Here is a 13,283-nt window from a genome sequence, read left to right as displayed (position 1 = left end):
TATACAATGGTATATGTACACGCTGATCTGTTCTGTATTTATGCCTTCTATATTCTGTTGTGCTGAAGCAAAGCAAGAATTTAATTGTCCTATCTGGGACACATGACAATAAACTCACTTGAATCTTGAATCTTGAGCTCTAAAAGGAGAAACGTTTTTATTTACAGGAAGAAAAATGCAACTGAAATATAGAATGCAGTTATGACTAATACATGGGGCATTTAAAAAACTTTTAAAGATTCCATTAATAAAAAAAGCAATGTATGTTGGAAGCGCTCATTGCACCCGGCAGCACCCGCATTGAGACAAACAGTCAATGTTTCACATCAGTGACCTTTCACCAGCACAACGTATCGTACTGTGGCACTTCAAATATATTGAAATATCGCATGGAACTTAACAGGAGATGTCCAAACCAAACCTTGACACTGAGCCACAGACCAAGTGCTGGTAAATTGGATTAATGCAGGTGGTTATGTGATGGATGGCCTAAATCCGATGGGCCAAAGAGCCTTATTCTGAGCTCTGACTGACTCTGACTCAATGACACTGGGTAGCAAACAGCTTGCTCAAAGAGATAACTCACGCTGTCTGCAGATGTAGAGGAGGAAGATTGTGCCTTCAAGAGGGAATTGGACAGATATATGGTAAGGAAACATTTGCAAGGCTACGGAGAAGTGCTGGTGGGGCAAGGGGCGGGCAGGGGGTGGATCTTGGAAGATGCTTTGGTATAGAGCTAGTTCATTCAGAATGGGCTGAGTGGCCTAGTGTTGTGCTGTAGAAATCGGATGATTACATTAAGTTGTTGATTGCATCACTGGTACGTAATACTCTGTGCTGGAGATACAATAGAATCATACATTTGCTGAAGATGGTGGGATATGGCTTTGCATAAGCACACTGCAGGCAGTGTGAGGGTGGAGCATTTCATCTGTAACGTATTGATTTGAGAATTAAGGGACAGAAGTTTAGGGGTAACATGAGGGGGAACTTCTTTAGTCAGAGAGTGGTAGCGGTGTGGAATGAGCTCCCAGTGGAAGTGGTGGAGGCAGGTTCGATTTCATCATTTAAAAATAAATTGGATAGTTATATGGACGGGAAAGGAATGGAGGGTTATGGTCTGAGTGCAGGTAGATCGGACTAGGGGAGAATAAGTGCTCGGCACGGACTAGAAGGGCCGGGATGGCCTGTTTCCGTGCTGTAATTGTTATATGGTTATATGGTTATACACTGGCATGCACTAGCTTGCTAAAGCCAGATAGGCCCTGTTTTCAGCTGACCATCGCTTAATCAGCTGAAAGGAAAAGCTCTGACGCCTTGAAATCCTTTGTGGGCAATAAAAGATGTCAGTTTGATGAAATGCACTACTTTAAAACTGTTCATAAAGCAATCAGGAATATTGGGTCCAAAATGAATTGATCTTGTGATTCTGGAAACATTACCAATATTAAGTTACTGGATTGAAAATCGAAAAATTCAGTCGTGCCTTTTGCTTGCGTTTTAATGTACTAGTAATGATGCTATCTCAAGTGTTTCATATGTGTTCACCTCATGCTCTACATAGGGTGGTACAGTCAGAAATGGTAGCCCAGTACCAAAGGGCATTGCAGTATCACAGCTGGTAGAGGTGCTGCCTCACGATGCCAGAGACCTGGGTTTGATCCTGACTTTCGACTTTCGAGATACAGCGCAGAAAAAGCCCATTCGGCCCATCGAGTCTGCGCTGACCAGCGATGATCTCATACACTTACCTTTGCATCCTAGGGACAATGGTACAACTCACCAACGCCAAGTAACCCGAAAAACACTTTGGGGTATGGGAGGAAACCGAGGCACCTGGACAAAACCCACAGGGAGAATGTACAAACTGAGTACATCAATTGGTGAACAATTGTGCCCCGGCACTTTAAAGAGTATGGAATTAGACAAAGGCTGACACCAAGTTAAAGAAAGGTTCAGTGCAGCAGGAGAACTTGTTGCTTAGGATTATCTAACTACTATGTACCTCTTTGGTGACCCTCGGACTTTCCTTAATCGGACTTTGCTGGCTTTACCTTGCACTAAACGTTATTCCCTTTTCACTGTAAATGGCTGGGTCGTAATCATATATTGTCTTCCTGCTGACTGGATAGCACGCAACAAAAGCTTTTCGCTGTACCTCGGTACACGTGACAATAAATAAACTGAAACAGACACTGAAACTGAAATGCTAAAATTTGATGGGAAAGATACAGAAAGTACTATGGAGGGAATGGCTGAGTCTGGAGACCTTGGCATCCAAAAGCACAGCCACCTATAGAGTGGTGAGGAATTGGGGAAGCAAAAGAGGCCTGGGAGGAGCATTTTGTTACTGGAGGGACCAGGCCATGGGCTAACTCACTCATATCCTCCTGGTCCATCACACAGGACTGATCACTTTCAACTGGCTAAATATAAATAAAGGAAGGGAGGCTCTGCATTCCTAGAACAAATTTGCACATCTTGACAAGCTGAAAGACCGTAAGCCTACTCCAATGTTTAGATCACAGGTTATGTCAATTATAACAATTGCTTTTCCCACCCATTTTAATACCAAATAATAGGGCAGTCAATTCATTGGAGTCCAGATCAAATATAAAAACATTGAAAATGACTTGGTAATTTGATCAATTTACTAGTGTGTCGGTTGCTTTTAGTGAGATTGGTACTTTCCACAAATATACTTCATGAAAGATCTGTCCATGGCCAGATGGTCCATGAGGACCACTGTAAATTGGAGGAGCAGCACCGCATATTTCGCTTGGGCAGTTTGCACCCCAGCGGTATGAACATTGACTTCTCTAATTTCAGGTAGTCCCTACTTTCTCCTCCCCTTCTCAGCTCTCCCTCAGCCCACTGGCTCCACTTCTTCCTTTCTTCTTCCCGCCCCCGCCCCCCTCACATCAGTCTGAAGAAAAGTTTCAACCCGAAACGTTGCCTATTTCCTTCGCTCCATAGATGCTGCCTCACTCGCTGAGCTTCTCCAGCATTTTTGTCGTCTACCTTCATGACAAATCTCCCTGCATTCATCTCAGCTAATGAACCAGGAAGGAATGTCTCTGAATCAAGTCATGTGCAGTGGTTTGCTAATGTCATGCTAGGAAATATAGCAACTCCTCACAGTTTTAAGGGTACACCCCACTTTATAGCTGTGCTGGTAATGAATATTCGCCCGAACAGAAATCACAAATCACTACGCAAATATCTAAGTTGGGGAATCATTTTTAATCTCAAACTTTTTGGCGCAGGCGCAGACGGCAGAGCTTTGCATTACAGAAAATCGTCATTTGGACCATTTTCTATGAATATTACACTTCCCGTATTGTGGAGGTTATCGGCACTGGGTGCAAGATTTGTTAAGCACCAAAGGCAGAGCTTCAAGATGAAAATAGAGTCCACACGTGCATACTATTTAAGCAATCCATTAAGTTCTTTATTCCTTAGTATTGGAAACCTTTTAAAGATTTTATTAAATTACTGCAGATCTTGTGACTTGGAGATAAATTAGTTTCTTGTTTCGTTAATGGAAGTTGATTAGGCTGTTATTAGCGCTTAGCTTTAATCTCTTCTACATCAGTCCCGAGGGCCTGAATGACTCAAACTGGTTGCAAAAAATACTTCTTGGCATTCTGGTATTTAGTAGTATGTGAATGAAGCTATGAATGATTGGTGAGTTCCACATGAAGTAGAAATGCCATTACTTGTTTGACTTTATCAATTAAATTCACAATTATTAAATGTAAGGATGCCAGAAATAGAAGCAGATCCTTTGAACCTGCTCCACCATGGGTGTCGTAACACCTCATGTGCACTTTTCCACTTGATTCCCATTTCCCATATCTGCAGAGTTCAACAATGTGTCAGTTTCAGTCTAGAAATTACTAGACTAGACACGAACATCCTGATGGATGGAATATTGAAAATATTCTCATGTAGCTAAAGGAAGCAATTCTCCCTTCATCTTCATTCTATAACCCCAAAGATTATGCTCCATGTTCTGGATTCACTATGCAAATACTTTGGATTTAAAAATATGTTTTTATTTCAATTTTTCCCCAAATAGTTTTTGGTTAAGAATAATCACAATTTACATTTGTATGGTGCTCATGACACACTGGAACATCCCCATTTAGTATGTTCAAGTTCAAGTTCAAGTGAGTTTATTGTCATGTGTCCCTGTAGGACAATGAAATTCTTGCTTTGCTTCAGCACACAGAACATAGTAGGCATTGACTACAAAACACATGAATAAATAAACTGATAAAGTGCAAATAACAGATAATGGGTTATTAATGTTCAGAGTTTTGTCTGAGCCAGGTTCAATAGCCCGATGGCTGTGGGGAAGTAGCTATTCCTGAACCTGGTCGTTAACTTCAGGCTCCTGTACCTTCTACCTGAAGGTAGCAGGGAGATGAGTGTGTGGCCAGGATGGTGTTGGTCTTTGATGATACTGCCAGCCTTTTTGAGGCAGCGACTGCGATAAATCCCCTCGATGGAAGGAAGGTCAGAGCCGATGATGGACTGGGCAGTGTTTACTACTTTTTGTAGTCTCTTCCTCTCCAGGGCGCTCAAGTTGCCGAACCAAGCCACGATGCAACCTGTAGAAGTTAGAGAGAGTCCTCCTTGACAAACCAACTCTCCGTAATCTTCTCAGGAAGTAGAGGCGCTGATGTGCTTTCTTGATAATTGCATCAGTGTTCTCAGACCAGGAAAGATCTTCAGAGATGTGCACGCCCAGGAATTTGAAGCTCTTGACCCTTTCAACCATCGGTTTATATCAACGTTGATATAAACGTTGATATAAACCATCGATCCATTGATGACCACAAAGAGAGATTTGAGGATAGATGATGAACTGCTTGCCAACAGGGCCTTACATCGCCCGCGGGACTTGCCATCGCCCTCCGGGGGTTTTAACTTCGGGAGAAGAATGGAAAGCAGGGGAGAGACAATGACTTTGCCTTCCATCACAGTGAGGAGGAGATTCACCGTGATGGATGTTTATGTAAATTGTGTGTCTTGGTTTTTTTTCTTGTTTTATGACTGCAGAAATCAAATTTCATTTGAACTTCATTTGAGATTCAAATGACAAAAAACAGTATTGTATTGTTGTATGTTTTTAAGCACTTAAGAGGGAAAGGGGGGGGGGGGGGGGGGGAGAGAAAGATAAACATTTAGAGAGGGTTTTTTGCTGCTGAAAGCTAGCCTGATTATGGTGGTAGGGTTAAAATCAGGTTCATTTTCAGGTTCCACACAATTCAAAGAACAGAGTGACCTTGAAGGGCTTATGGTCATAAGAATATATGAGGGGTCACTCCCCCCCGCCCCTTATGGCTATTCTGCCATTCAATAAGATCATGGTTGATCTTTACCCCAGTGGCAAATTTGTGCATTAGAGTCATAGAGTCCTAGAGTCATACAGTGTGGAAACAGGGCCGTCGGCCCAACTTGCTCACACCGACCAACATGTTCCATTTACACTAGTCCCACCTGCCTGTTTTGGCCATATCTCACTAAACCCATCCTATCTACAGTATGTGCCTATCTGATTGTTTCTTAAACATTGCAATAGTCCCTGCCTCAACTACCTCTTCTGGCAGCTCGTTCCAAACATCCACCAGCCTTGGTGTGAAATAGTTAGATCTCAGATTCCTATTAAATATTTTCCTCGTCACCTTAAGTCGATGTCCCCTGGTTCTCGATTCTGCCTACTCCTCATAACTCCTCCTACTATGCTCCTCTGTGCATCTACCCGATCTATTCCTCTCTTGATTTTAATCACCTCAATCCTCCAGCGCTCCAAGTAATAGTCCCAGACTGCTCAACATCTCCTGATATCTCAGACTCTCAACACCTGGCAACATCCTTGTAAATTTTCTCTGTACCCTTTCCAACTTGACAACATCTTTCCTGTAACATGGTGCCCAGAACTGAACACAATACCATAAATGCACCCTCACCAACGTCTTATACAATTGCAACATAACCTCCCAATTTCTATACCCAATACTCTGACTGATGAAGGCAAATGCGCCAAAACCCTTTTTGACCATCCTATTTACAGGTACCTGTGACGCCACCTTAAAGGAACAATGTGCGGTACCTGTACACCGAGAACCTCTGGTCTACAACACGCCTCAGAGCCTTACCATTCACTGTGTAGGTTCTGCCCACGTTAGACTTTCCAAAATGCAAGACCTTACTTGTCTTTGTATTCAATCCCATCAAGGCCCTGTTGGCAAGCAGTTCATCATCTATCCTCAAATCTCTCTTTGTGGTCACATATATCAATGGATCGATGGTTTATATCAACGTTTATATCAATGTTGATATAAACCGATGGTTGAAAGGGTCAAGAGCTTCAAATTCCTGGGCGTGCACATCTCTGAAGATCTTTCCTGGTCTGAGAACACTGATGCAATTATCAAGAAAGCACATCAGCGCCTCTACTTCCTGAGAAGATTACGGAGAGTCGGTTTGTCAAGGAGGACTCTCTCTAACTTCTACAGGTTGCATCGTGGCTTGGTTCGGCAACTTGAGCGCCCTGGAGAGGAAGAGACTACAAAAGTAGTAAACACTGCCCAGTCCATCATCGGCTCTGACCTTCCTTCCATCGAGGGGATTTATCGCAGTCGCTGCCTCAAAAAGGCTGGCAGTATCATCAAAGACCCACACCATCCTGGCCACACACTCGTCTCCCTGCTACCTTCAGGTAGAAGGTACAGGAGCCTGAAGTTAACGACCAGGTTCAGGAATAGCTACTTCCCCACAGCCATCGGGCTATTGAACCTGGCTCAGACAAAACTCTGAACATTAATAACCCATTATCTGTTATTTGCACTTTATCAGTTTATTTATTCATGTGTTTTGTAGTCAATGCCTACTATGTTCTGTGTGCTAATGCAAAGCAAGAATTTCATTGTCCTACAGGGACACATGACAATAAACTCACTTGAACTTGAACTTGAACATACTAAATGGGGGTGTTCCAGTGTGTCAAGAGCCACCATACAAATGTAAATTGTGATTATTCTTAACCAAAAACTATTTGGGGAAAAATTGAAATAAAAACATATTTTTAAATCCAAAGTATTTGCATAGTGAATCCAGAACATGGAGCATAATCTTTGGGGTTATAGAATGAAGATGAAGGGAGAATTGCTTCCTTTAGCTACATGAGAATATTTTCAATATTCCATCCATCAGGATGTTCGTGTCTAGTCTAGTAATTTCTAGACTGAGACTGACACATCTCTTCAATTTATCAATCCAATTACTTAAATATACTAAGAAACCTACCTTCGGTAATCCTTGGTATAGATTTTCTTTCCACCGTACAAATCACTGACCCCTTAATTTGAGATGGTGAGGCCTGATTCTCAACACCTCATTGTCATTGCATCTACATTGTTAAGCCAACAAACAATTTATCTTCCTCTTTTCTCACTGTACCTAGCTGCTAACCTTCAGAGATACATGTATAAGGAATCCAATCCTTCTGACCACCAATACCTTTCAACTTCTCCCATTTTAAAAGACACTTTGTGCTTCTAGTTTCTCTACTAAAATGGATAACCTTTGGCGGACTGAGAAACGACTACTGGAGTTTTCAACAAAACTTTATTCGAAAGCTCAAGTTGTAGCATACAGGTTAATCAGACACGTCTGCCCACATCGGTGGTCAGCGCTGAACTGACGCCCACAAAGGAAAAACTGCGCAAAAACAGCAGCCCCTCCCGAGTCACGTGACCGCGGCTTCCGAACGCCGGGTTCGATATCTGCGTGCGTTAGCAGGTGCCGCTACAAACCTCCATTTTCCACACTGTATTCCACTTGCCATCTCCTTACCCATTCACTTAGCCTGTCTATATGTTTCTAAAACATTTCTGCATCCTCCTCACAGCCCACAGTACCACCCAGGTTTATATTATCAGAAAACATGGATATATTGCACATTGATATAGATTTTGTATAGCTGATACCTCAGCGCAGTCCCCTATAAGAACTTAAATCGAATGCAGCGCCAGAGACCTGTCTGTACGGAGTTTGTACATTCTCCCCGTGACCTTCATGGGTTTTCTCCGAGATCTTCGATTTCCTCCGAGATCTTAGGTTTACTCTCACACTCCAAAGACGTACAGGTTTGTAGGTTAAAAGGTTTGGTAAATTGTCCCGAGTGCGTGTAGGATAGTGTTAATGTGTGGTGATCGCTGGTCGGGGTGGACCCGGTGGGCCGAAGAGCCTGTTTCCACGCTGTATCTCTAAACTAAACTAAACTCACCAGTCTCAACTTCCCCAAGAAATGACTGGCTTATTCCTACACTTTTCCTAATCCATTTACTAGTTCTCAATTCAGGACAGGAAATTATCCCCCTTACTTTGTTTAATATTCTCTTTTGTAAAACTATATTTTAAATCTTCTGCATGGTCAAATACACATCACCAGTCAGGCCCTGCCAAATACAACTTCAAACATTTTAACAGGTTTGTTCAACATAAATTCTCTTTCAAAAATCCATGTTAACTCTGCCCAAACCTATTATTATATACTAAGTATTCTGTTGCCAACGTAATATATTAAATAGTAGTGCTATTTTGAGTACCTATTGCTGTGAGGGGACCAGTCTATGTAATTTTGCATTGGAAGGTTGGAGGTGGCGATGTATTTGGGAAGAGTCATGTGGATACATGGAACATAAATACTCCACGTTGCCTTCATTTCCATGAGTCTTTTTCATTATGGTTCGCGTAGGTCCTTTTAGTCATTTTACCCAGACTCAGCTGAACATCACATTAAACAATGAACAGTTAAGTTAATGCTAATACAACTCATTACTAACAGTAAGTTGATCAATTCATGTGGTGTGACGTCCTTCCATGTTCAAAACCTGGCTATGACTTAAGACTAGAGAGTTGAACTGAAAGTTTCCTGTAAGCTGTTCAATTTCTTTTAAAAATATGCAGTACTACGCCAGCTTTTAATGACTATCAGCCCTGAAAATCATATATCATTCTACTATATTTGACACCAAATTACTAATTGGATAGAAATGACGAGTATGCAAATCTAGAACCATTGGGTGGACTGCTGAGGTTTGAAGTTCTGACATATTAGAGGATAGTTCCATCTGCTGGTTCTTTGAAGTTACTGGGACTGGATTTCTGTTGCGGAGTACATTGTCACCTAATAGCACATCATCTATGCCAGCAAGCGCAAATTTTATGTAATCCTCAGTTCAAGAATGTTTTGAAACTACATTGGCTGTACTAACTTTTCCATTCTGTAGCACTAACATTTCTCCTGAACTATCAACACCTCACTGAATAAAATGTTAATTTTTGTCACCTACGAATAAAATAAGGTAGGTGTGAAACCAAGTGTGATGTTAATAGGAGCTACCCCCTTTCTGCTGATCGCAATTGCTCTGAGCACAAATGCGGCAATGATCCAGTCATTAAAGTGTTAATAGTCTTACAAATTGTATAATGTTAAAAACACGTCATGGGAAATTTGTTGTAGCTGTAACATACATTATGTGACCGTTTGGTACATGACTCATTTACTCCTCAAATAATATGATATTAGTGGCAAAAATAGCTGGTTACTATTATAAAAGGTGAACATCTGGGGGAAGCACACACAAACCCCTGGAGAAACTCAGTGGGTCAGGCAGCATTTATGGAGGCAAAAAGATGATCAATAATTTGGGTCAAGACACTGCATCAGGTACTACTCTTCCTTGGGTCTATACGACCACGTTGTGTCTATAAGGCCACATTTGGAATATTGTGAGCAATTTTGGACACCATATCTGAGGATGTGCTGGCACTGAAAAGGGTCCAGAGGAGGTTTACAAGAATTAGTAGGTTAACCTATGATGAGTGTTTGTTGGCACTGGTCCTGTACTCACTGGAGTTTAGAAGAATGAAGGGGGACTTCATTGAAATATACAGAATAGTGAAAGGCTTGGATAGAGTGGATGTGGAGAGGATGTTTCCACTAGTGGGAGAGTCTAGGACTAGAGGTCATAGCCTCAGAATTAAAGGACATTCTTTTAAGAAGGAGATGAGGAGAAATGTATTTAGTCAGAGGGTGGTGAATCTGTGGAATTCTTTGCCACAGAAGGCTGTGGAGGCCAAGTCAGCGGATATTTTTAAGGCAGAGAGAGATAGATTTTTGATTAGTACAGGCGTCAGAGGTTATGGGGAGAATGGGGTTAGGAGAGTGAGATGGATTAGCCATGATTGAATGATGGAGTAGACTTGATGGACCGAATGGCCTAATTCTACTCCTATCCCTTAAGTCCTTAAGGGCTCTCTCTCTCTCTCCAAAGATGCTTCTCAACCCACTGAGTTCACCCAGCAGTTTGTTTTTGCACCAAATTTCAGTACCTGCAGTCTCCGCTGTCTCCAGAACCTGGGAAGTGTCAATATTCAGTGTGGCCTGATGTTCTTGTGTACAATTCACTGAAAGTTCACATGCATACATGGAAAGGAATTAATTAGTAACTGTATATTGTATACCAGTAGGTTAATCCCTATTACATTATTGTTTATTATACAAGAGTAGATTAATCTGTATTATAAAGAAATCAAGCCAAAGCAATCTCAATTATTTAGGAATTCTTTGTCTATCAGAATTCAGCAGCAAGAAATGTAGAGGTAGTGTAGAACATGCAGAAAACTGTTACTTCATGCATTTTGTGCTGCTGATTGGACAATTGTACGATCGTGATTACATAAGGACTTGCTGAGATCACATCTGGACTACTTTGCATTGTTTTGGTCTCCTTGCCCGAGGAAGGATATTGTTTCCTTTGAGGGACTGTAATGGGCATTCACTTAACTCATCTTTGGAACGGGCGGAGTTATGGGGTGTGGCCTGGAGAATGGAAAATTGTCCAAAGAGGGAGGCTGAAGTTGACTTTGCAGTTTGGAAGAGTGAGAGATTATCTCAATTGTAGCGTCAAACTATGAAAAGCTTTTACATGAGAAAGGTTGGGAGGACAGTTTCCTTGACCACAGCGTCCAAAAGTAAGGTTGCATGTCTCTGAATAAGAGTCCAGGCCACCATGGTCATGGTGTTCAATAGGTAGGATATTTTGTTCAGTAGGTGGGATATCCTTGGCATTCTCTACCCTTGAGGGTTGTGGTTGCTCAGTTGTTAAATATATGATAGTTGATAGATAGACTATAAATAGACGTGAGTGAAGGAATATGGACATGTTGGGGGGAAAGGAAAGTGGATGTAGAAGGCCAGGTATAATCTATTTGAGGGATGGACTAAGCCTGATCCCATTGCTTATGTACTCCTCTGGATAAGTTTTCCCAGCTACCAATAAAAGCTGCAAGGGGGTGAGAATGCTGAGCATCTTTCAGATTGCAAAATACCATACGGGACTAATTTGTATATTTCAAACTGCTGTATTTCAGTACTTAATATGTGCAGATGTAAAATATTCAGTGTGGTCTCTATTACTGGGAAACAGGTACTTTCCGAATTCAACTTCATGTGCACAAAAGCATGAGTAAAGCAAGGGGCCGTCCCCCTTTACAACAACATGGGCTGAAATGGAAGTTAATGTTATTTGGGGTAGCGAATGGCAGAGAAAGCCCATCCATCGCTAAACAGATGAATGTTGATTTAGAATTGGCATTGACCACTTCTAATCTCCTGACCATTGGGTTAAATATAACCAGCAGTGGCCAGATAGTTTCTTATGAACTTAATCAATTAAATAACTGCTGCTCTGAATCTTTTTACAGGAAATAACTTTAATGGGTAATGCACTGCTAGAGGTGTAATGCCAGAAATGGACCCTGAGGCCAGGTGGTGGTTGATGTTGAATTGTCAGTCATGGCTCCATTATGAATGAATGAATACGTTTATTGTCATTGCACAATACTGTGCAACGAAATTCCATTACATCTCCTCCGGTTAAAAAAATACAAACACGACAACCATTGACACATATGTACACTTATTAGTAAAATAATAAATGTATTTAAAAAGAATTTAAAAGAATTTGGCGCCATTTCTTGGAATTACATTTTGCTTCCCCAGAGTTCTCTGTTGGAATTAAGCTCTTTTATCGCACATGGGTAGAAACTATTTTTTAGTCTACAGAGTCCTGAATCGCCTCCCAGAGGGTAGCAGAGTGAAAAGGTGGTTGGCAGGGTGGCATGTGTCCTGCTTGATATTTGTGGCCCGGCGCAAGCATCAGGCCCTATATATATCATCCAAGGAGGGCAGGTTAGCGTTTGTAATGCTCTGTGCAGTTTTTATAATTCCCTGCAGCGCCCTCCTCTCAGCCACAGTACAGCTAGCAAACCACACCAGGATTCCATAGGAGAGGATACTTTCCACGGCGCATCGGTAGAAGGACAGCAGCAGCGGCTGTGAGACGTTTGCTCTCCGCAGAGACCTCAGGAAATACAGCCGCTGATGAGACTTCTTCAAGAGAGTGACGGTGTTCATTTGCCATTTGAGGTCCTGGGAGATGTTTTATTCCCAGGAACTTAAAGCCAGTGACTCTCTCCACCATGTCTCCTTTGGTGTATAAGGGATCAATATCATTATTGATACTGATCTCAAAAAGTTGGAAGAATAGAGAAAATTGTGCTTTGAAATGTTGAAGGACACTTAATCAATGAAAGAACTTCTTGCACAGAATCTTTTTGCAAGAAATCATTTCACAGGTAACAGAAACATAGCAACATGGAAAATAGGTGCAGGAGTAGGCCATTCGGCCCTTCGAGCCTGCACCGCCATTCAATACGATCATGGCTGATCATCCAACTCAGTATCCAGTACCTGCTTTCTCTCCATACCCCCTGATCCCTTTAGCCACAAGGGCCACATCTAACTCCCTCTTAAATATAGCCAATGAACTGGCCTCAACTACATTCTGTGGCAGAGAATTCCACAGATTCACCACTCTCTGTGTGAAAAATGTTTTCCTCATCTCAGTCCTAAAAGATTTCCCCTTTATCCTTAAACTGTGACCCCTTGTTCTGGACTTCCCCAACATCGGGAACAATCTTCCTGCATCTAGCCTGTCCAACCCCTTTAGAATTTTGTAAGTTTCTATAAGATCCCCCCTCAATCTTCTAAATTCTAGCGATAATGCACTGCCAGATATATAATACTAGACACAGACCTTCAGGCCAGGCAGTGGTTGATGTTGAATTGTCAGTCACGGCTTGACTAAGGATTCGGACCAGAAAAAGTTGGAAGAATGGGGAAAATTATGCTTTCAATTGCT

The sequence above is a fragment of the Amblyraja radiata genome, chromosome 4 (genome assembly GCF_010909765.2).
Source record: "Amblyraja radiata isolate CabotCenter1 chromosome 4, sAmbRad1.1.pri, whole genome shotgun sequence".
Classification (NCBI taxonomy): Eukaryota; Metazoa; Chordata; class Chondrichthyes; order Rajiformes; family Rajidae; genus Amblyraja; species Amblyraja radiata.
This window is presented reverse-complemented; position numbering follows the sequence as displayed.